The following is a 27,343-nucleotide window of genomic DNA, read 5'->3' as shown; positions in this document are numbered from 1 at the left end:
TAATACAAAAGGCACAATGCCGACTTATGTACAAGAGGACTGACACTCTACCTCTCTATGATTTGAACCTCTCCTGTGAGTACAGTTTTAGATTCTGATGCTTCACTTCAGGTTTACTGTATCCCTAGGACCTTCTTATTGATGTTGAAACACAGAAATTGCATCCGAATTTAATACAAAAGGCACAATGCCGACTTATGTACATGAGGACTGACACTCTATCTCTCTATGATTTGAACCTCTCCTGTGAGTCCAGTTTTAGATTCCGATGCTTCACTTCATTTTTACTGTATCCCTTGGACCTTCTTATTGACGATGGAACACAGAAATTGCAGCCGAATTTAATACAAAAGGCACAATGCTGACTTAAGTACAAGAGGACTGACACTATACCTCTCTATTATTTGAACCTCTCCTGTGAGTACAGTTTTAGATTGTGATGCTTCACTTCACGTTTACTGTCTCCCTTGGACCTTCTTATTGACGATGAAACACAGAAATTGCATCCGAATTTAATACAAAAGGCACAATGCCGACTTAAGTACAAGAGGACTGTCACTCTAATTTTCTATGATTAGAACCTCTCCTGTGAGTCCAGTTTTCGATTCCGATGCTTCACTTCAGGTTTACTGTATCCCTTGGACATTCTTATTGCCGATGAAACACACAAATTGCATCCGAATTTAATACAAATGGCACAATGCCGACTTAAGAACAAGAGAACTGACACCTTAACTTTCTATGATTTGAACCTCCCATGTGAGTCCTGTTTTAGATTCTGATGCTTCACTTCAGGTTTACTGTATCCCTTGGACCTTCTTATGGACGATGAAACACAGAAATTGCATCCGAATTTAATACAAAAAGCACAATGCCTACTTAAGTACAAGAGGACAGACACTCTAACTTTCTATGATTTTAACCTTTCCTGTGACTCCAGTTTTAGATTCCGATGCTTCACTTCAGGTTAACTGTATACCTTGTACCTTCTCATTAACAATGAAAGACGGAAATAGCATCCGAATTTAATACAAAAGACACAATGCCGACTTAAGTACAAGAGGACAGACACTCTGACTCTGTATGATTTGAACCTCTCCTGTGAGTCCAGTTTTAGATTCCGATGCTTCGGTTCAAGTTAACTGTATACCTTGCACCTTCTTATTGACGATGAAACACAGAAATTGCATCCGAATTCAATACAAAAGGGACAATGCCTACTTAAGTACAAGAGGACTGACACTCTAATTTTCTATGATTTTAACCTCTCCTGTGAATCCAGTTTTAGATTCCGATGCTTCACTTCTGGTTAACTGTATACCTTGGACCTTCTTATTGACGATGAAACACAGTAATTGCATCCGAAAAAAAATACAAATGGCACAATGCCGACTTAAGTACAAGAGGACTGACACTCTAATTTTCTATGATTTGAACCTCTCCTGTGAGCCCAGTTTTCGATTCCGATGCTTCACATCAGGTTTACTGTATACCTTGGACCTTCGTATTGACGATGAAACACAGAAATTGCATCCGAATTTAATACAAATGGCACAATGCCGATTTAAGTACAAGAGGACTGACACCGTAACTTTCTATGATTTGAACCTCTCCTGTGAGTCCAGTTTTAGATTCCGATGCTTCACTTCAGGTTTACTGTATCCCTTGGACATTCTTATTGACGATGAAACACAGAAATTGCATCCGAATTTAATACAAAAGGCACAATGACGACTTAAGTACAAGAGGATTGACACTCTATCTTTCTATGATTTGAACCTCTCCTGTGAGTCCAGTTTTAGATTCCGATGCTTCACTTCAGTTTTACCGTACCCCATGGAACTTCTTATTGACGATGAAACACAGAAATTTCATCCGAATTTAATACAAAAGGTGAAATGCCGAGTTAAGTACAGGAGGACTGACACTCAAAATTTCTATGATTTGAACCTCTCCTCTGAGTCCAGTTTTAGATTCCGATGCTTCACTTCAGGTTTACTGTATCCCTTGGACTTCCTTATTGACGATGAAACACAGAAATTGCATCCGAATTTAATACAAAAGGCACAATGCCGACTTAAGTACAAGACTACTGACACTTCTACTTTCTATGGTTTGAACCTCACCTGTGAGTCCAGTTTTAGATTCCAATGCTTCACTTCAGGTTTACTGTATCCCTTGGACCTTCTTATTGACGATGAAACACAGAACCTGCATCCGAATTTTATACAAAAGGCACAGTGCCGACTTAAGTACAAGAGGAGTAACACTCTAATTTTCTATGATTTGAACCTCTTCTGTGAGTCCAGTTTTAGATTCCGATGCTTCACTTCAGGTTTACTGTATCCCTTGGACCTTCTTATTGATGATGAAACACAGAAATTGCATCCGAATTTAATACTGAAGGCACAATGACGACTTAAGTACAAGAGGAGTGACACTCTAACTCTCTATGATTTGAACCTCTCCTGTGAGTCTAGTCTTACATTCCGATGCCTCACTTCAGGTTAAATGTATACCTTGGAGCTTCTTATTGACGATGAAACACAGAAATTGCATCCGAATTTAATATAAAAGGCACAATGCTGACTTATGAACAAAAGGACTGACACTCTAACTTTCTATGATTTGAACCTCTCCTGTGAGTCCAGTTTTAGATTCCGATGCTTCACTTCAGATTTACTGTATCCCTTGGACCTTCTCATTGACGTTGAAACACAGAAAATGCATCCGAATTTAATACAAGAGGCACAATGCCGACTTATGTACAGGAGGACTGACACTCAAACTTTCTATGATTTGAACCTGTCCTGGGAGTCCAGTTTTAGATTCCGATGCATCACTTTAGGTTTACTGTATCCCTTGGACCTTCTTATTGACGATGAAACACAGAAATTTCATCCGAATTTAATACAAAATGTGAAATGCCGAGTTAAGTATAGGAGGACTGACACTCTAAATTTCTATGATTTGAACCTCTCCTGTGAGTCCATTTTTAGATTCCGATGCTTCACTTCAGGTTTACTGTATCCCTTGGACTTTCTTATTGACGATGAAACACAGAAACAGCATCCGAATTTAATACAAAAGGCACAATGCCGACTTATGTACAAGAGGACTGACACTCTACCTCTCTATGATTTGAACCTCTCCTGTGAGTACAGTTTTAGATTCTGATGCTTCACTTCAGGTTTACTGTATCCCTAGGACCTTCTTATTGATGTTGAAACACAGAAATTGCATCCGAATTTAATACAAAAGGCACAATGCCGACTTATGTACATGAGGACTGACACTCTATCTCTCTATGATTTGAACCTCTCCTGTGAGTCCAGTTTTAGATTCCGATGCTTCACTTCATTTTTACTGTATCCCTTGGACCTTCTTATTGACGATGGAACACAGAAATTGCAGCCGAATTTAATACAAAAGGCACAATGCTGACTTAAGTACAAGAGGACTGACACTATACCTCTCTATTATTTGAACCTCTCCTGTGAGTACAGTTTTAGATTGTGATGCTTCACTTCACGTTTACTGTCTCCCTTGGACCTTCTTATTGACGATGAAACACAGAAATTGCATCCGAATTTAATACAAAAGGCACAATGCCGACTTAAGTACAAGAGGACTGTCACTCTAACTTTCTATGATTTTAACCTCTCCTGTGAGTCCAGTTTTAGATTCCGATGCTTCACTTCTGGTTAACTGTATACCTTGGACCTTCTTATTGACGATGAAACACAGTAATTGCATCCGAAATTAATACAAATGGCACAATGCCGACTTAAGAACAAGAGGACTGACACCTTAACTTTCTATGATTTGAACCTCCCCTGTGAGTCCTATTTTAGATTCTGATGCTTGACTTCAGGTTTACTGTATCCCTTGGACCTTCTTATGGACGATGAAACACAGAAATTGCATCCGAATTTAATACAAAAAGCACAATGCCTACTTAAGTACAAGAGGACTGACACTCTAACTTTCTATGATTTTAACCTTTCCTGTGAGTCCAGTTTTAGATTCCGATGCTTCACTTCAGGTTAACTGTATACCTTGGACCTTCACATTAACAATGAAAGACGGAGATAGCTTTCGAATTTAATACAAAAGACACAATGCCGACTTAAGTACAAGAGGACAGACACTCTGACTCTCTATGATTTGAACCTCTCCTGTGAGTACAGTTTTAGATTCCGATGCTTCACTTCAGGTTTACTGAATGCCTTGGACCTTCTTATTGACGATGAAACACAGAAATTGCATCCGAATTTAATACAAAAGGCACAATGCCGACTTAAGTACAAGAGGTCTGACACTTTAACTTTCTATGATTTGAACCTCTCCTGTGAGTCCAGTTTTACATTCCGATGCCTGACTTCAGGTTAACTGTATACCTTGGACCTTCTTATTGACGATGAAACACAGAAATTGCATCCGATTTGAAGACAAAAGGCATAATGCCGACTTAAGTACAAGAGGACTTACACTCTAACTTTGTATGATTTGAACCCCTCCTGTGAGTCCAGTTTTAGATTTCGATGCTTCACTTCAGGTTTACTGTATCCCTTGGACCTTCTAATTGACGATGAAACACAGAAATTGCATCCGAATTTAATGCAAAAGGCACAATGCCGACTTAAGTACAAGAGGACTGACACTCTAATTCTCTATGATTTGAACCTCTCCTGTGTGTCCAGTTTTAGATTCTGATGCTTCACTTCAGGTTTACTGTATCCCTTGGACCTTCTAATTGACGATGAAACACAGAAATTGCATCCGAAATTAATACAAAAGGCACAATGCCGACTTAAGTACAAGAGGAATGACACTCTAGCTTTGTATGATTTGAATCTCTCCTGTGCGTCCAGTTTTAGATTCCGATGCTTTACTTCAGGTTTACTGTATTCCTTGGACCTTCTTATTGACGATGAAACACAGAAATTGCATCCGAATTTAATACAAAAGGCACAATGCCGACTTAAGTACTAGAGGACTGACACTCTAACTCTCTATGATTTGATCCTATCCTGTGAGTCCAGTTTTAGATTCCAATGCTTCAATTCTGGTTTACTGTATCCCTTCGACCTTCTTATTGACGATGAAACACAGATATTGCATCTAAATTTAATACAAAAGGCACAGTGCCGACAGAAGTACAAGAGGACTGACACACTAATATTCTATGATTTGAACCTCTCCTATGAGTCCAGTGTCAGATTCCGATTTTTCACTTCTTTTTTACTGTATCCCTTGGACCTTCTTATTTACGATGATACACAGAAATTGCATCCGAATTTAATACAAAAGGCATATTGCCGACTTAAGTACAAGACGACTGACACTTCAACTTTCTATGGTTTTAACCTCACCTGTGAGTCCAGTTTTAGATTCCAATGCTTCACTTCAGGTTTACTGTATCCCTTGTACCTTCTTATTGACGATGAAACACAGAAACTGCATCCGAATTTTATACAAAAGGCACAGTGCCCACTTAAGAACAAGAGGAATAACACTCTAATTTTCTATGATTTGAACCTCTTCTGTGAGTCCAGTTTTTGATTCTGATGCTTCACTTCAGGTTTACTGTATCCCTTGGACCTTCTTATTGACGATGAAACACAGAAATTGCATCCGAATTTAATACTGAAGGCACAATGACGACTTAAGTACAAGAGGAGTGACACTCTAACTCTCTATGATTTGAACCGCTCCTGTGAGTCCAATTTTAGATTCCGATGCTTCACTTCAGGTTTACTGAATGCCTTGGACTTTCTTATTGACGATGAAACACAGAAATTGCATCCGAATTTAATACAAAAGAACAATGCCGACTTAAGTACAAGAGGACTGACACTCTAACTTTCTATGATTTGAACCTCTCCTGTGAGTACAGTTTTAGATTCCGATGCTTCACTTCAGGTTTACTGAATGCCTTGGACCTTCTTATTGACGATGAAACACAGAAATTGCATCCGAATTTAATACAAAAGGCACAATGCCGACTTAAGTACAAGAGGACTGACACTCTAACTTTCTATGATTTTAACCTCTCCTGTGAGTCCAGTTTTACATTCCGATGCCTCACTTCAGGTTAACTGTATACCTTGGACCTTCTTATTGACGATGAAACACAGAAATTGCATCCGATTTGAAGACAAAAGGCATAATGCCGACTTAAGTATAAGAGGACTTACACTCTAACTTTGTATGATTTGAACCCCACCTGTGAGTCCAGTTTTAGATTTCGATGCTTCACTTCAGGTTTACTGTATCCCTTGGACCTTCTTATTGACGATGAAACACAGAAATTGCATCCGAATTTAATGCAAAAGGCACAATGCCGACTTAAGTACAAGAGGACTGACACTCTAATTCTCTATGATTTGAACCTCTCCAGTGTGTCCAGTTTTAGATTCCGATGCTTCACTTCAGGTTTACTGTATCCCTTGGACCTTCTAATTGACGATGAAACACAGAAATTGCATCCGAAATTAATACAAAAGGCACAATGCCGACTTAAGTACAAGAGGAATGACACTCTAGCTTTGTATGATTTGAATCTCTCCTGTGCGTCCAGTTTTAGATTCCGATGCTTTACTTCAGGTTTACTGTATTCCTTGGACCTTCTTATTGACGATGAAACACTCAAATTGCATCCGAATTTAATACAAAAGGCACAATGCCGACTTAAGTACTAGAGGACTGACACTCTAACTCTCTATGAATTGAACCTATCCTGTGAGTCCAGTTTTAGATTCCAATGCTTCAATTCTGGTTTACTGTATCCCTTCGACCTTCTTATTGACGATGAAACACAGAAATTGCCTCTAAATTTAATACAAAAGGCACAGTGCCGACAGAAGTAAAAGAGGACTGACACTCTAATATTCTATGATTTGAACCTCTCCTATGAGTCCAGTGTCAGATTCCGATTTTTCACTTCTTTTTTACTGTATCCCTTGGACCTTCTTATTTACGATGATACACAGAAATTGCATCCGAATTTAATACAAAAGGCATAACGCCGACTTAAGTACAAGACGACTGACACTTCAACTTACTATGGTTTGAACCTCACCTGTGAGTCCAGTTTTAGATTCCAATGCTTCACTTCAGGTTTACTGTATCCCTTGTACCTTCTTATTGACGATGAAACACAGAAACTGCATCCGAATTTTATACAAAAGGCACAGTGCCGACTTAAGAACAAGAGGAATAACACTCTAATTTTCTATGATTTGAACCTCTTCTGTGAGTCCAGTTTTTGATTCTGATGCTTCACTTCAGGTTTACTGCATCCCTTGGACCTTCTTATTGACGATGAAACACAGAAATTGCATCCGAATTTAATACTGAAGGCACAATGACGACTTAAGTACAAGAGGAGTGACACTCTAACTCTCTATGATTTGAACCGCTCCTGTGAGTCCAATTTTAGATTCCGATGCTTCACTTCAGGTTTACTGAATGCCTTGGACTTTCTTATTGACGATGAAACACAGAAATTGCATCCGAATTTAATACAAAAGGCACAATGCCGACTTAAGTACAGGAGGACTGACACTCTAACTTTCTATGATTTGAACCTCTCCTGTGAGCCCAGTTTTAGATTCCGATGCTTCACTTCAGGTTAACTGTATCCCTTGGACCTTCGTATTGACAATGAAACACAGAAAATGCATCCGAATTTAATACAAAAGGCACAATGCCGGCTTAAGTAAAAGAGGAGTGACACTCTGACTTTCTATGATTTGAACCTCTCCTGTGAGTCCAGTTTTACATTCCGATGCCTCACTTCAGGTTAACTGTATACCTTGGAGCTTCTTATAGACGATGAAACACAGAAATTGCATCCGAATTTAATATAAAAGGCACAATGCTGACTTATGAACAAAAGGACTGACAATCTAACTTTCTATGATTTGAACCTCTCCTGTGAGTCCAGTTTTAGATTCCGATGCTTCACTTCAGGTTTACTGTATCCCTTGGACCTTCTCATTGACGTTGAAACACAGAAAATGCATCCGAATTTAATACAAGAGGCCCAATGCCGACTTATGTACAGGAGGACTGACACTCAAACATTCTATGATTTGAACCTGTCCTGGGAGTCCAGTTTTAGATTCCGATGCATCACTTTAGGTTTACTGTATCCCTTGGACCTTCTTATTGACGATGAAACACAGAAATTTCATCCGAATTTAATACAAAAGGAGAAATGCCGAGTTAAGTATAGGAGGACTGACACTCTAAATTTCTATGATTTGAACCTCTCCTGTGAGTCCAGTTTTAGATTCCGATGCTTCACTTCAGGTTCACTGTATCCCTTGGACTTCCTTATTGACGATGAAACACAGAAACAGCATCCGAATTTAATACAAAAGGCACAATGCCGACTTATGTACAAGAGGACTGACACTCTACCTCTCTATGATTTGAACCTCTCCTGTGAGTACAGTTTTAGATTCTGATGCTTCACTTCAGGTTTACTGTATCCCTTGGACCTTCTTATTAACGTTGAAACACAGAAATTGCATCCGAATTTAATACAAAAGGCACAATGCCGACTTATGTACATGAGGACTGACACTCTAACTCTCTATGATTTGAACCTCTCCTGTGAGTCCAGTTTTAGATTCCGATGCTTCACTTCAGGTTTACTGTATCCCTTGGACCTTCTTTTTGACGATGGAACACAGAAATTGCAGCCGAATTTAATACAAAAGGCACAATGCTGACTTAAGTACAAGAGGACTGACACTATACCTCTCTATTATTTGAACCTCTCCTGTGAGTACAGTTTTAGATTGTGATGTTTCACTTCACGTTTACTGTATCCCTTGGACCTTCTTTTTGACGATGGAACACAGATATTGCATCCGAATTTAATACAAATGGCACAATGCCGACTTAAGAACAAGAGGACTGACACCTTAACTTTCTATGATTTGAACCTCCCATGTGAGTCCTGTTTTAGATTCTGATGCTTCACTTCAGGTTTACTGTATCCCTTGGACATTCTTATGGACGATGAAACACAGAAATTGCATCCGAATTTAATACAAAAAGCACAATGCCTACTTAAGTATAAGAGGACTGACACTCTAACTTTCTATGATTTTAACCTTTCCTGCGAGTCCAGTTTTAAATTCCGATGCTTCACTTCAGGTTAACTGTATACCTTGGACCTTCTCATTAACAATGAAAGACGGAAATAGCATCCGAATTTAATACAAAAGACACAATGCCGACATAAGTACAAGAGGACAGACACTCTGACTCTCTATGATTTGAACCTCTCCTGTGAGTCCAGTTTTAGATTCCGATGCTTCGGTTGAAGTTAACTGTATACCTTGCACCTTCTTATTGACGATGAAACACAGAAATTGCATCCGAATTCAATACAAAAGGCACAATGCCGACTTAAGTACAAGAGGACTGGCACTCTAATTTTCTATGATTTTAACCTCTCCTGTGAATCCAGTTTTAGATTCCGATGCTTCACTTCTGGTTAACTGTATACCTTGGACCTTCTTATTGACGATGAAACACAGTAATTGCAACCGAAAATAATACAAATGGCACAATGCCGACTTAAGTACAAGAGGACTGACACTCTAATTTTCTATGATTTGAACCTCTCCAGTGAGCCCAGTTTTCGATTCCGATGCTTCACATCAGGTTTACTGTATCCCTTGGACCTTCGTATTGACGATGAAACACAGAAATTGCATCCGAATTTAATACAAATGGCACAATGCCGACTTAAGTACAAGAGGACTGACACCGTAAATTTCTATGATTTGAACCTCTCCAGTGAGTACAGTTTTAGATTCCGATGCTTCACTTCAGGTTTAGTGTATCCCTTGGACCTTCTTATTGACGATGAAACACAGAAATTGCATCCGAATTTAATACAAAAGGCACAATGCCTACTTAAGTACAAGACTACTGACACTTCATCTTTCTATGGTTTGAACCTCACCTGTGAGTCCAGTTTTAGATTCCAATGCTTCACTTCAGGTTTACTGTATCCCTTGGACCTTCTTAATGACGATGAAACATAGAAACTGCATCCGAATTTTATACAAAAGGCTCAGTGCCGACTTAAGTACAAGAGGAGTAACACTCTAATTTTCTATGATTTGAACCTCTTCTGTGAGTCCAGTTTTAGATTCCGATGCTTCACTTCAGGTTTACTGTATCCCTTGGAGCTTCTTATTGACGATGAAACACAGAAATTGCATCCGAATTTAATACTGAAGGCACAATGACGACTTAAGTACAAGAGGAGTGACACTCTAACTCTATATGATTTGAACCTCTCCTGTGAGTCCAGTTTTACATTCCGATGCCTCACTTCAGGTTAACTGTATACCTTGGAGCTTCTTATTGACGATGAAACACAGAAATTGCATCCGAAATTAATATAAAAGGCACAATGCTGACTTATGAACAAAAGGACTGACACTCTAACTTTCTATGATTTGAACCTCTCCTGTGAGTCCAGTTTTAGATTCCGATGCTTCACTTCAGGTTTACTGTATCCCTTGGACCTTCTCATTGACGTTGAAACACAGAAAATGCATCCGAATTTAATACAAGAGGCACAATGCCGACTTATGTACAGGAGGACTGACACTCAAACTTTCTATGATTTGAACCTGTCCTGGGAGTCCAGTTTTAGATTCCGATGCATCACTTTAGGTTTACTGTATCCCTTGGACCTTCTTATTGACGATGAAACACAGAAATTTCATCCGAATTTAATACAAAAGGTGAAATGCCGAGTTAAGTATAGGAGGACTGACGCTCTAAATTTCTATGATTTGAACCTCTTCTATGAGTCCAGTTTTAGATTCCGATGCTTCACTTCAGGTTTACTGTATCCCTTGGACTTTCTTATTGACGATGAAACACAGAAACAGCATCCGAATTTAATACAAAAGGCACAATGCCGACTTATGTACAAGAGGACTGACACACTACCTCTCTATGATTTGAACCTCTCCAGTGAGTACAGTTTTAGATTCCGATGCTTCACTTCAGGTTTAGTGTATCCCTTGGACCTTCTTATTGACGATGGAACACAGAAATTGCAGCCGAATTTAATACAAAAGGCACAATGCTGACTTAAGTACAAGAGAACTGACACTATACCTCTCTATTATTTGAACCTCTCCTGTGAGTACAGTTTTAGATTGTGATGCTTCACTTCACGTTTACTGTCTCCCTTGGACCTTCTTATTGACGATGAAACACAGAAATTGCATCCGAATTTAATACAAAAGGCACAATGCCGACTTAAATACAAGAGGACTGACACTCTAACTTTCTATGATTTTAACCTCTATTGTGAGTCCAGTTTTAGATTCCGTTGCTTCACTTCTGGTTAACTGTATCCCTTGGACCTTCTTATTGACGATGAAACACAGAAATTGCATCCGAATTTAATACTGAAGGCACAATGACGACTTAAGTACAAGTGGAGTGACACTCTAACTCTATATGATTTGAACCTCTCCTGTGAATCCAGTTTTACATTCCGATGCCTCACTTCAGGTTAACTGTATACCTTGGAGCTTCTTATTGACGATGAAACACAGAAATTGCATCCGAAATTAATATAAAAGGCACAATGCTGACTTATGAACAAAAGGACTGACACTCTAACTTTCTATGATTTGAACCTCTCCTGTGAGTCCAGTTTTAGATTCCGATGCTTCACTTCAGGTTTACTGTATCCCTTGGACCTTCTCATTGACGTTGAAACACAGAAAATGCATCCGAATTTAATACAAGAGGCACAATGCCGACTTATGTACAGGAGGACTGACACTCAAACTTTCTATGAATTGAACCTGTCCTGGGAGTCCAGTTTTAGATTCCGATGCATCACTTTAGGTTTACTGTATCCCTTGGACCTTCTTATTGACGATGAAACACAGAAATTTCATCCGAATTTAATACAAAAAGTGAAATGCCGAGTTAAGTATAGGAGGACTGACGCTCTAAATTTCTATGATTTGAACCTCTTCTATGAGTCCAGTTTTAGATTCCGATGCTTCACTTCAGATTTCTGTATCCCTTGGACTTTCTTATTGACGATGAAACACAGAAACAGCATCCGAATTTAATACAAAAGGCACAATGCCGACTTATGTACAAGAGGACTGACACACTACCTCTCTATGATTTGAACCTCTCCTGTGAGTACAGTTTTAGATTCCGATGCTTCACTTCAGGTTTAGTGTATCCCTTGGACCTTCTTATTGACGATGGAACACAAAAATTGCAGCCGAATTTAATACAAAAGGCACAATGCTGACTTAAGTACAAGAGAACTGACACTATACCTCTCTATTATTTGAACCTCTCCTGTGAGTACAGTTTTAGATTGTGATGCTTCACTTCACGTTTACTGTCTCCCTTGGACCTTCTTATTGACGATGAAACACAGAAATTGCATCCGAATTTAATACAAAAGGCACAATGCCGACTTAAGTACAAGAGGACTGACACTCTAACTTTCTATGATTTTAACCTCTATTGTGAGTCCAGTTTTAGATTCCGATGCTTCACTTCTGGTTAACTGTATACCTTGGACCTTCTTATTGACGATGAAACACAGTAATTGCATCCGAAATTATTACAAATGGCACAATGCCGACTTAAGTACAAGAGGACTGACACTCTAATTTTCTATGATTTGAACCTCTCCTGTGAGTCCAGTTTTCGATTCCGATGCTTCACTTCAGGTTTACTGTATCCCTTGGACCTTCTTATTGACGGTGAAACACAGAAATTGCATCCGAATTTAATACAAATGGCACAATGCCGACTTAAGAACAAGAGGACTGACACCTTAACTTTCTATGATTTGAACCTCCCCTGTGAGTCCTATTTTAGATTCTGATGCTTCACTTCAGGTTTACTGTATCCCTTGGACCTTCTTATGGACGATGAAACACAGAAATTGCATCCGAATTTAATACAAAAAGCACAATGCCAACTTGAGTACAAGAGGACTGACACTCTAACTTTCTATGATTTTAATCTTTCCTGTGAGTCCAGTTTTAGATTCCGATGCTTCACTTCAGGTTAACTGTATACCTTGGACCTTCTCATTAACAATGAAAGACGGAAATAGCATCCGAATTTAATACAAAAGACACAGTGCCGACTTAAGTACAAGAGGACAGACACTCTGACTCTCTATGATTTGAACCTCTCCTGTGAGTCCAGTTTTAGATTCCGATGCTTCGGTTCAAGTTAACTATATACCTTGCACCTTCTTATTGACGATGAAACACAGAAATTGCATCTGAATTTAATACAAATGGCACAATGCCGACTTATGTACAAGAGGACTGACACTCTACCTCTCTATGATTTGAACCTCTCCTGTGAGTACAGTTTTAGATTCTGATGCTTCACTTCAGGTTTACTGTATCCCTTCGACCTTCTTATTGACGATGAAACACAGAAATTGCATCCGAATTTAATACAAAAGGCACAATGCCGACTTAAGTACAAGACTACTGACACTTCAACTTTCTATGGTTTGAACCTCACCTGTGAGTCCAGTTTTAGATTCCAATGCTTCACTTCAGGTTTACTGTATCCCTTGGACCTTCTTAATGACGATGAAACACAGAAACTGCATCCGAATTTTATACAAAAGGCTCAGCGCCGACTTAAGTACCAGAGGAGTAACACTCTAATTTTCTATGATTTGAACTTCTTCTGTGAGTCCAGTTCTAGATTCCGATGCTTCACTTCAGGTTTACTGTATCCCTTGGACCTTCTTATTGACGATGAAACACAGAAATTGCATCCAAATTTAATACTGAAGGCACAATGACGACTTAAGTACAAGAGGAGTGACACTCTAACTCTCTATGATTTGAACCTCTCCTGTGAGTCCAGTTTTACATTCCGATGCCTCACTTCAGGTTAACTGTATACCTTGGAGCTTCTTATTGACGATGTAACACAGAAATTGCATCCGAATTTAATATAAAAGGCACAATGCTGACTTATGAACAAAAGGACTGACACTCTAACTTTCTATGATTTGAACCTCTCCTGTGAGTCCAGTTTTAGATTCCGATGCTTCACTTCTGGTTTACTGTATCCCTTGGACCTTCTCATTGACGTTGAAACACAGAAAATGCATCCGAATTTAATACAAGAGACACAATGCCGACTTATGTACAGGAGGACTGACACTCAAACTTTCTATGATTTGAACCTGTCCTGGGAGTCCAGTTTTAGATTCTGATGCATCACTTTAGGTTTACTGTATCCCTTGGACCTTCTTATTGACGATGAAACACAGAAATTTCATCCGAATTTAATACAAAAGGTGAAATGCCGAGTTAAGTATAGGAGGACTGACGCTCTAAATTTCTATGATTTGAACCTCTTCTATGAGTCCAGTTTTAGATTCCGATGCTTCACTTCAGGTTTACTGTATCCCTTGGACTTTCTTATTGACGATGAAACACAGAAAGAGCATCCGAATTTAATACAAAAGGCACAATGCCGACTTATGTACAAGAGGACTGACACTCTACCTCTCTATGATTTGAACCTCTCCTGTGAGTACAGTTTTAGATTCCGATGCTTCACTTCAGGTTTACTGTATCCCTTGGACCTTCTTATTGACGATGGGACACAGAAATTGCAGCCGAATTTAATACAAAAGGCACAATGCTGACTTAAGTACAAGAATACTGACACTATACCTCTCTATTATTTGAACCTCTCCTGTGAGTACAGTTTTAGATTGTGATGCTTCACTTCACGTTTACTGTCTCCCTTGGACCTTCTTATTGACGATGAAACACAGAAATTGCATCCGAATTTAATACAAAAGGCACAATGCCGACTTAAGTACAAGAGGACTGACACTCTAACTTTCTATGATTTTAACCTCTCCTGTGAGCCCAGTTTTAGATTCCGATGCTTCACTTCTGGTTAACTGTATACCTTGGACCTTCTTATTGACGATGAAACACAGTAATTGCATGCGAAATTAATACAAATGGCACAATGCCGACTTAAGTACAAGAGGACTGACACTCTAATTTTCTATGATTTGAACCTCTACTGTGAGTCCAGTTTTGGATTCCGATGCTTCACTTCAGGTTTACTGTATCCCTTGGACCTTCTTATTGACGATGAAACACAGAAATTTCATCCGAATTTAATACAAAAGGTGAAATGCCGAGTTAAGTACAGGAGGACTGACACTCTAAATTTCTATGATTTGAACCTCTCCTGTGAGTCAAGTTTTAGATTCCGATGCTTCACTTCAGGTTTACTGTATCCCTTGGACTTTCTTATTGACGATGAAACACAGAAACAGCATCCGAATTTAATACAAAAGGCACAATGCCGTCTTATGTACAAGAGGACTGACACTCTACCTCTCTATGATTTGAACCTCTCCTGTGAGTACAGTTTTAGATTCCGATGCTTCACTTCAGGTTTACTGTATCCCTTCGACCTTCTTATTGACGATGAAACACAGAAATTGCATCGGAATTTAATACAAAAGGCACAATGCCGACTTATGTACATGAGGACTGACACTCTAACTCTCTATGATTTGAACCTCTTCTGTGAGTCCAGTTTTACATTCCGATGCTTCACTTCAGGTTTACTGTATCCCTTGGACCTTCTTATTGATAATGGAACACAGAAATTGCAGCCGAATTTAATACAAAAGGCACAATGCTGACTTAAGTACAAGATGACTGACACCTTAACTTTCTATGATTTGAACCTCTCCTGTGAGTCCTGTATTAGATTCTGATGCTTCACTTCAGGTTTACTGTATCCTTTGGACCTTCTTATGGACGATGAAACACAGAAATTGCATCCGAATTTAATACAAAAGGCACAATGCCTACTTAAGTACAAGAGGACCGACACTCTAACTTTCTATGATTTTAACCTTTCCTGTGAATCCAGTTTTAGATTCCGATGCTTCACTTCAGGTTTACTGTATACCTTGGACCTTCTTATTCACGATGAAACACAGAAATTGCATCCGAATTTAATACAAAAGGCACAATGCCGACTTATGTACATGAGGACTGACACTCTAACTCTCTATGATTTGAACCTCTCCTGTGAGTCCAGTTTTAGATTCCGATGCTTCACTTCAGGTTTACTGTCTCCCTTGGACCTTCTTATTGACGTTGGAACACAGATATTGCAGCCTAATTTAATACAAAAGGCACAATGCTGACTTAAGTACAAGAGGACTGACACTCTACCTCTCTATTATTTGAACCTCTCCTGTGAGTACCGTTTTAGATTGTGATGCTTCACTTCACGTTTACTGTGTCCCTTGGACCTTCTTATTGAGATGAAACACAGAAATTGCATCCGAATTTAATACAAATGGCACAATGCCGACTTAAGAACAAGAGGACTGACACTTTAACTTTCTATGATTTGAACCTCTCCTGTGAGTCCTGTTTTAGATTCTGTTGCTTCACTTCAGGTTTACTGTATCCCTTAGACCTTCTTATGGACGATGAAACACAGAAATTGCATCCGAATTTAATACAAAAGGCACAATGCCTACTTAAGTACAAGAGGACTGACACTCTAACTTTCTATGATTTTAACCTTTCCTGTGAGTCCAGTTTTAGATTCCGATGCTTCACTTCAGGTTAACTGTATACCTTGGACCTTCTCATTAACAATGAAAGACGGAAATAGCATCCGAATTTAATACAAAAGACACAATGCCGACTTAAGTACAAGAGGACAGACACTCTGACTCTCTATGGTTTGAATCTCTCCTGTGAGTCCAGTTTTAGATTCCGATGCTTCGGTTCAAGTTAACTGTATACCTTGCACCTTCTTATTGACGGTGAAACACAGAAATTGCATCCGAATTCAATACAAAAGGCACAATGCCGACTTAAGTACAAGAGGACTGACACTCTAATTTTCTATGATAATAACCTCTCCTGTGAATCCAGTTTTAGATTCCGATGCTTCACTTCTGGTTAACTGTATACCTTGGACCTTCTTATTGACGATGAAACACAGTAATTGCATCCGAAAATAATACAAATGGCACAATGCCGACTTAAGTACAAGAGGACTGACACTCTAATTTTCTATGATTTGAACCTCTCCTGTGAGCCCAGTTTTCGATTCCGATGCTTCGCATCAGGTTTACTGTATCCCTTGGACCTTCGTATTGACGATGAAACACAGAAATTGCATCCGAATTTAATACAAATGGCACAATGCCGACTTAAGTACAAGAGGACTGACACCGTAACTTTGTACGAATTGAACCTCTCCTGTGAGTCCAGTTTTAGATTCCGATGCTTCACTTTAGGTTTACTGTATACCTTGGACATTCTTATTGACGATGAAACACAGAAATTGCTTCCGAATTTAATACAAAAGGCACAATGACGACTTAAGTACAAGAGGATTGACACACTACCTTTCTATGATTTGAACCTCTCCTGTGAGTCCAGTTTTAGATTCCGATGCTTCACTTCAGTTTTACACAACACAGAAATTGCATCCGAATTTAATACAAAAGGCACAATGCCGACTTATGTACATGAGGACTGACACTCTAACTCTCTATGATTTGAACCTCTCCTGTGAGTCCAGTTTTAGATTCCGATGCTTCACTTCAGGTTTACTGTCGCCCTTGGACCTTCTTATTGACGTTGGAACACAGAAATTGCAGCCGAATTTAATACAAAAGGCACAATGCTGTCTTAAGTACAAGAGGACTGACACTCTACCTCTCTATTATTTGAACCTCTCCTGTGAGTACCGTTTTAGATTGTGATGCTTCACTTCACGTTTACTGTCTCCCTTGGACCATCTTATTGACGATGAAACACAGAAATTGCATCCGAATTTAATACAAATGGCACAATGCCGACTTAAGCACAAGAGGACTGACACCTTAACTTTCTATGATTTGAACCTCTCCTGTGAGTCCTGTTTTAGATTCTGATGCTTCACTTCAGGTTTACTGTATCCCTTGGACCTTCTTATGGACGATGAAACACAGAAATTGCATCCGAATTTAATACAAACGGCACAATGCCTACTTAAGTACAAGAGGACTGACACTCTAACTTTCTATGATTTTAACCTTTCCTGTGAGTCCAGTTTTAGATTCCGATGCTTCACTTCAGGTTAACTGTATACCTTGGACCTTCTCATTAACAATGAAAGACGGAAATAGCATCCGAATTTAATACAAAAGGCACAATGCCGACTTAAGTACAAGAGGACAGACACTCTGACTCTCTATGATTTGAACCTCTCCTGTGTGTCCAGTTTTAGATTCCGATGCTTCGGTCCAAGTTAACTGTATACCTTGGACCTTCTTATTGACGATGAAACACAGAAATTGCATCCGAATTTAATACAAAAGGCACAATGCCGACTTATGTACATGAGGACTGATACTCTAACTCTCTATGATTTGAACCTCTCCTGTGAGTCCAGTTTTAGATTCCGATGCTTCACTACAGTTTTACCGTACCCCATGGACCTTCTTATTTACGATGAAACACAGAAAATTCATCCGAATTTAATACAAAAGGTGAAATGCCGAGTTAAGTACATGAGGACTGACACTCTAACTCTCTATGATTTGAACCTCTCCTGTGAGTCCAGTTTTAGATTCCGATGCTTCACTTCAGGTTTACTGTATCCCTTGGACCTTCTTATTGATAATGGAACACATAAATTGCAGCCGAATTTAATACAAAAGGCACAATGCTGACTTAAGTACTAGAGGACTGACACTCTACCTCTTTATTATTTGAACATCTCCTGTGAGTACAGATTTAGATAGTGATGCTTCACTTCACGTTTACTGTCTCCCTCGGACCTTCTTATTGACGATGAAACACAGAAATTGCATCCGAATTAATACAAAAGGCACAATGCCGACTTAAGTACAAGAGGACTGACACTCTAACTTTCTATGATTTTAACCTCTCCTGTGAGTCCAGTTTTAGATTCCGATGCTTCACTTCTGGTTAACTGTATACCTTGGACCTTCTTATTGACGATGAAACACAGTAATTGCATCCGAAATTAATACAAATGGCACAATGCCGACTTAAGTACAAGAGGACTGACACTCTAATTTTCTATGATTTGAACCTCTCCTGTGAGTCCAGTTTTGGATTCCGATGCTTCACTTCAGGTTTACTGTATCCCTTGGACCTTCTTATTGACGATGAAACACAGATATTGCATCCGAATTTAATACAAATGGCACAATGCCGACTTAAGTACAAGATGACTGACACCTTAACTTTCTATGATTTGAACCTCTCCTGTGAGTCCTGTATTAGATTCTGATGCTTCACTTCAGGTTTACTGTATCCTTTGGACTTTCTTATGGACGATGAAACACAGAAATTGCATCCGAATTTAATACAAAAGCCACAATGTCTACTTAAGTACAAGAGGACTGACACTCTAACTTTCTATGATTTTAACCTTTCCTGTGAGACCAGTTTTAGATTCCGATGCTTCACTTCAGGTTTACTGTATACCTTGGACCTTCTTATTGACGATGAAACACAGAAATTGCATCCGAATTTAATACAAATTTCACAATGCCGACTTAAGAACAAGAGGACTGACACCTTAACTTTCTATGATTTGAACCTTTCCTGTGAGTCCTGTTTTAGATTCTGATGCTTCACTTCAGGTTTACTGTATCCCTTGGACCTTCTTATGGACGATGAAACACAGAAATTGCATCCGAATTTAATACAAAAGGCACAATGCCTACTTAAGTACAAGAGGACTGACACTCTAACTTTCTATGATTTTAACCTTTCCTGTGAGTCCAGTTTTAGATTCCGATGCTTCACATCAGTTTTACCGTACCCCATGGACCTTCTTATTGACGATGAAACACAGAAATTTCATCCGAATTTAATACAAAATGTGAAATGCCGAGTTAAGTACAGGAGGACTGACACTCTAAATTTCTATGATTTGAACCTCTCCTGTGAGTCCAGTTTTCGATTCCGATGCTTCACTTCAGGTTTACTGTATACCTTGGACCTTCTCATTAACAATGAAAGACGGAAATAGCATCCGAATTTAATACAAAAGGCACAATGCCGACTTAAGTACAAGAGGACAGACACTCTGACTCTCTATGATTTGAACCTCTCCTGTGTGTCCAGTTTTAGATTCCGATGCTTCGGTTCAAGTTAACTGTATACCTTGGACCTTCTTATTGACGATGAAACACAGAAATTGCATCCGAATTTAATACAAAAGGCACAATGCCGACTTATGTACAAGAGGACTGACACTCTACCTCTCTATGATTTGAACCTCTCCTGTGAGTACACTTTTAGATTCCGATGCTTCACTTCAGGTTTACTGTATCCCTTCTACCTTCTTATTGACGATGAAACACAGAAATTGCATCCGAATTTAATACAAAATGCACAATGCCGACTTATGTACATGAGGACTGACACTCTAACTCTCTATGATTTTAACCTCTCCTGTGAGTCCAGTTTTAGATTCCGATGCTTCACTTCAGGTTTACTGTATACCTTGGACCTTCTCATTAACAATGAAAGACGGAAATAGCATCCGAATTTAATACAAAAGGCACAATGCCGACTTAAGTACAAGAGGACAGACACTCTGACTCTCTATGATTTGAACCTCTCCTGTGTGTCCAGTTTTAGATTCCGATGCTTCGGTTCAAGTTAACTGTATACCTTGGACCTTCTTATTGACGATGAAACACAGAAATTGCATCCGAATTTAATACAAAAGGCACAATGCCGACTTATGTACATGAGGACTGACACTCTAACTCTCTATGATTTGAACCTCTCCTGTGAGTCCAGTTTTAGATTCTGATGCTTCACTTCAGTTTTACCGTACCCCATGGACCTTCTTATTGACGATGAAACACAGAAAATTCATCCGAATTTACTACAAAAGGTGAAATGCCGAGTTAAGTACAGGATGACTGACACTCTAAATTTCTATGATTTGAACCTCTCCTGTGAGTCCAGTTTTAGATTCCGATGCTTCACTTCAGGTTTACTGTATCCCTTGAACTTTCTTATTGACGATGAAACACAGAAACAGCATCCGAATTTAATACAAAAGGCACAATGCCGACTTATGTACAAGAGGACTGACACTCTACCTCTCTATGATTTGAACCTCTCCTGTGAGTACACTTTTAGATTCCGATGCTTCACTTCAGGTTTACTGTATCCCTTCGACCTTCTTATTGACGATGAAACACAGAAATTGCATCCGAATTTAATAAAAAAGGCACAATGCCGACTTATGTACATGAGGACTGACACTCTAACTCTCTATGATTTTAACCTCTCCTGTGAGTCCAGTTCTAGATTCCGATGCTTCACTTCAGGTTTACTGTATCCCTTGGATCTTCTTATTGACGATGGAACACAGAAATTGCAGCCGAATTTAATACAAAAGGCACAATGCTGACTTAAGTACAAGAGGACTGACACTCTACCTCTCTATTATTTTAACCTCTCCTGTGAGTACAGTTTTAGATTGTGATGCTTCACTTCACATTTACTGTCTCCCTTGGACCTTCTTATTGACGATGAAACACAGAAATTGCATTCGAATTTAATACAAAAGGCACAATGCCGACTTAAGTACAAGAGGACTGACACTCTAACTTTCTATGATTTTAACCTCTCCTGTGAGTCCGGTTTTAGATTCCGATGCTTCACTTTTGGTTAACTGTATACCTTGGACCTTCTTATTGACGATGAAACACAGTAATTGCATCCGAAATTAATACAAATGGCACAATGCCGACTTAAGTACAAGAGGACTGACACTCTCATTTTCTATGATTTGAACCTCTCCTGTGAGTCCAGTTTTCGATTCCGATGCTTCACATCAGGTTTACTGTATCCCTTGGACCTTCTTATTGACGATGAAACACAGAAATTGCATCCGAATTTAATACAAATGGCACAATGCCGACTTAAGTACAAGAGGACTGACACTCTCACTTTCTATGATTTGAACCTCTCCTGTGAGTCCAGTTTTAGATTCTGATGCTTCACTTCAGGTTTACTGTATCCCTTGGACCTTCTTATGGACGATGAAACACAGAAATTGCATCCGAATTTAATACCAAAGGCACAATGCCTACTTAAGTACAAGAGGACTGACACTCTAACTTTCTATGATTTGAACCTCTCCTGTGAGTCCAGTTTTAGATTCCGATGCTTCACATCAGTTTTACCGTACCCCATGGACCTTCTTATTGACGATGAAACACAGAAATTTCATCCGAATTTAATACAAAATGTGAAATGCCGAGTTAAGTACAGGAGGACTGACACTCTAAATTTCTATGATTTGAACCTCTCCTGTGAGTCCAGTTTTAGATTTCGATGCTTCACTTCAGGTTTACTGTATCCCTTGGACTTTCTTATTGACGATGAAACACAGAAACAGCATCCGAATTTAATACAAAAGGCACAATGCCGACTTATGTACAAGAGGACTGACACTCTACCTCTCTATGATTTGAACCTCTCCTGTGAGTACAGTTTTAGATTCCGATGCTTCACTTCAGGTTTACTGTATCCCTTCGACCTTCTTATTGACGATGAAACACAGAAATTGCATCCGATTTTAATACAAAAGGCACAATGCCGACTTATGTACATGAGGACTGACACTCTAACTCTCTATGATCTGAACCTCTCCTGTGAGTCCAGTTTTAGATTCCGATGCTTCACTTCAGGTTTACTGTATCCCTTGGACCTTCTTATTGATAATGGAACACAGAAATTGCAGCCGAATTTAATACAAAAGGCACAATGCTGACTTAAGTACAAGAGGACTGACACTCTACCTCTCTATTATTTGAACCTCTCCTGTGAGTACAGTTTTAGATTGTGATGCTTCACTTCACGTTTACTGTCTCCCTTGGACCTTGTTATTGACGATGAAACACAGAAATTGCATCCGAATTTAATACAAAAGGCACATGCCGACTTAAGTACAAGAGGACTGACACTCTAACTTTCTATGATTTTAACCTCTCCTGTGAGTCCAGATTTAGATTCCGATGCTTCACTTCTGGTTAACTGTATACCTTGGACCTTCTTATTGACGATGAAACACAGTAATTGCATCCGAAATTAATACAAATGGCACAATGCCGACTTAAGTACAAGAGGACTGACACTCTAATATTCTATGATTTGAACCTCTCCTGTGAGTCCAGTTTTCGATTCCGATGCTTCACTTCAGGTTTACTGTATCCCTTGGACCTTCTTATTGACGATGAAACACAGAAATTGCATTAGAATTTAATACAAATGGCACAATGCCGACTTAAGTACAAGAGGACTGACACTCTAACTTTCTATGATTTTAACCTCTCCTGTGAGTCCAGTGTTAGATTCCGATGCTTCACTTCTGGTTAACTGTATACCTTGGAGCTTCTTATTGACGATGAAACACAGTAATTGCATCCGAAATTAATACAAATGGCACAATGCCGACTTAAGTACAAGAGGACTGACACTCTAACTTTCTATGATTTTAACCTCTCCTGTGAGTCCAGTGTTAGATTCCGATGCTTCACTTCTGGTTAACTTTATACCTTGGACCTTCTTATTGACGATGAAACACAGTAATTGCATCCGAAATTAATACAAATGGCACAATGACGACTTAAGTACAAGAACACTGACACTCTAATTTTCTATGATTTGAACCTCTCCTGTGAGTCCACTTTTTGATTCCGATGCTTCACTACAGTTTTACCGTACCCCATGGACCTTCTTATTTACGATGAAACACAGAAAATTCATCCGAATTTAATACAAAAGGTGAAATGCCGAGTTAAGTACATGAGGACTGACACTCTAACTCTCTATGATTTGAACCTCTCCTGTGAGTCCAGTTTTAGATTCCGATGCTTCACTTCAGGTTTACTGTACCCTTGGACCTTCTTATTGATAATGGAACACATAAATTGCAGCCGAATTTAATACAAAAGGCACAATGCTGACTTAAGTACTAGAGGACTGACACTCTACCTCTTTATTATTTGAACATCTCCTGTGAGTACAGTTTTAGATAGTGATGCTTCACTTCACGTTTACTGTCTCCCTTGGACCTTCTTATTGACGATGAAACACAGAAATAGCATCCGAATTAATACAAAAGGCACAATGCCGACTTAAGTACAAGAGGACTGACACTCTAACTTTCTATGATTTTAACCTCTCCTGTGAGTCCAGTTTTAGATTCCGATGCTTCACTTCTGGTTAACTGTATACCTTGGACCTTCTTATTGACGATGAAACACAGTAATTGCATACGAAATTAATACAAATGGCACAATGCCGACTTAAGTACAAGAGGACTGACACTCTAATTTTCTATGATTTGAACCTCTCCTGTGAGTCCAGTTTTGGATTCCGATGCTTCACTTCAGGTTTACTGTATCCCTTGGACCTTCTTATTGACGATGAAACACAGATATTGCATCCGAATTTAATACAAATGGCACAATGCCGACTTAAGTACAAGATGACTGACACCTTAACTTTCTATGATTTGAACCTCTCCTGTGAGTCCTGTATTAGATTCTGATGCTTCACTTCAGGTTTACTGTATCCTTTGGACTTTCTTATGGACGATGAAACACAGAAATTGCATCCGAATTTAATACAAAAGCCACAATGTCTACTTAAGTACAAGAGGACTGACACTCTAACTTTCTATGATTTTAACCTTTCCTGTGAGACCAGTTTTAGATTCCGATGCTTCACTTCAGGTTTACTGTATACCTTGGACCTTCTTATTGACGATGAAACACAGAAATTGCATCCGAATTTAATACAAATTTCACAATGCCGACTTAAGAACAAGAGGACTGACACCTTAACTTTCTATGATTTGAACCTTTCCTGTGAGTCCTGTTTTAGATTCTGATGCTTCACTTCAGGTTTACTGTATCCCTTGGACCTTCTTATGGACGATGAAACACAGAAATTGCATCCGAATTTAATACAAAAGGCACAATGCCTACTTAAGTACAAGAGGACTGACACTCTAACTTTCTATGATTTTAACCTTTCCTGTGAGTCCAGTTTTAGATTCCGATGCTTCACTTCAGGTTAACTGTATACCTTGGACCTTCTCATTAACAATGAAAGACGGAAATAGCATCCGAATTTAATACAAAAGGCACAATGCCGACTTAAGTACAAGAGGACAGACACTCTGACTCTCTATGATTTGAACCTCTCCTGTGTGTCCAGTTTTAGATTCCGATGCTTCGGTTCAAGTTAACTGTATACCTTGGACCTTCTTATTGACGATGAAACACAGAAATTGCATCCGAATTTAATACAAAAGACACAATGCCGACTTATGTACATGAGGACTGACACTCTAACTCTCTATGATTTGAACCTCTCCTGTGAGTCCAGTTTTAGATTCCGATGCTTCACTTCAGTTTTACCGTACCCCATGGACCTTCTTATTGACGATGAAACACAGAAAATTCATCCGAATTTAATACAAAAGGTGAAATGCCGAGTTAAGTACAGGATGACTGACACTCTAAATTTCTATGATTTGAACCTCTCCTGTGAGTCCAGTTTTAGATTCCGATGCTTCACTTCAGGTTTACTGTATCCCTTGGACTTTCTTATTGACGATGAAACACAGAAACAGCATCCGAATTTAATACAAAAGGCACAATGCCGACTTATGTACAAGAGGACTGACACTCTACCTCTCTATGATTTGAACCTCTCCTGTGAGTACACTTTTAGATTCCGATGCTTCACTTCAGGTTTACTGTATCCCTTCTACCTTCTTATTGACGATGAAACACAGAAATTGCATCCGAATTTAATACAAAATGCACAATGCCGACTTATGTACATGAGGACTGACACTCTAACTCTCTATGATTTTAACCTCTCCTGTGAGTCCAGTTTTAGATTCCGATGCTTCACTTCAGGTTTACTGTATACCTTGGACCTTCTCATTAACAATGAAAGACGGAAATAGCATCCGAATTTAATACAAAAGGCACAATGCCGACTTAAGTACAAGAGGACAGACACTCTGACTCTCTATGATTTGAACCTCTCCTGTGTGTCCAGTTTTAGATTCCGATGCTTCGGTTCAAGTTAACTGTATACCTTGGACCTTCTTATTGACGATGAAACACAGAAATTGCATCCGAATTTAATACAAAAGGCACAATGCCGACTTATGTACATGAGGACTGACACTCTAACTCTCTATGATTTGAACCTCTCCTGTGAGTCCAGTTTTAGATTCTGATGCTTCACTTCAGTTTTACCGTACCCCATGGACCTTCTTATTGACGATGAAACACAGAAAATTCATCCGAATTTACTACAAAAGGTGAAATGCCGAGTTAAGTACAGGATGACTGACACTCTAAATTTCTATGATTTGAACCTCTCCTGTGAGTCCAGTTTTAGATTCCGATGCTTCACTTCAGGTTTACTGTATCCCTTGGACTTTCTTATTGACGATGAAACACAGAAACAGCATCCGAATTTAATACAAAAGGCACAATGCCGACTTATGTACAAGAGGACTGACACTCTACCTCTCTATGATTTGAACCTCTCCTGTGAGTACACTTTTAGATTCCGATGCTTCACTTCAGGTTTACTGTATCCCTTCGACCTTCTTATTGACGATGAAACACAGAAATTGCATCCGAATTTAATAAAAAAGGCACAATGCCGACTTATGTACATGAGGACTGACACTCTAACTCTCTATGATTTTAACCTCTCCTGTGAGTCCAGTTCTAGATTCCGATGCTTCACTTCAGGTTTACTGTATCCCTTGGATCTTCTTATTGACGATGGAACACAGAAATTGCAGCCGAATTTAATACAAAAGGCACAATGCTGACTTAAGTACAAGAGGACTGACACTCTACCTCTCTATTATTTTAACCTCTCCTGTGAGTACAGTTTTAGATTGTGATGCTTCACTTCACATTTACTGTCTCCCTTGGACCTTCTTATTGACGATGAAACACAGAAATTGCATTCGAATTTAATACAAAAGGCACAATGCCGACTTAAGTACAAGAGGACTGACACTCTAACTTTCTATGATTTTAACCTCTCCTGTGAGTCCGGTTTTAGATTCCGATGCTTCACTTTTGGTTAACTGTATACCTTGGACCTTCTTATTGACGATGAAACACAGTAATTGCATCCGAAATTAATACAAATGGCACAAT

Source organism: Schistocerca serialis, chromosome 4 (genome assembly GCF_023864345.2).
Source record: "Schistocerca serialis cubense isolate TAMUIC-IGC-003099 chromosome 4, iqSchSeri2.2, whole genome shotgun sequence".
Classification (NCBI taxonomy): Eukaryota; Metazoa; Arthropoda; class Insecta; order Orthoptera; family Acrididae; genus Schistocerca; species Schistocerca serialis.
Note: the sequence above shows the minus strand (reverse complement) of the source record.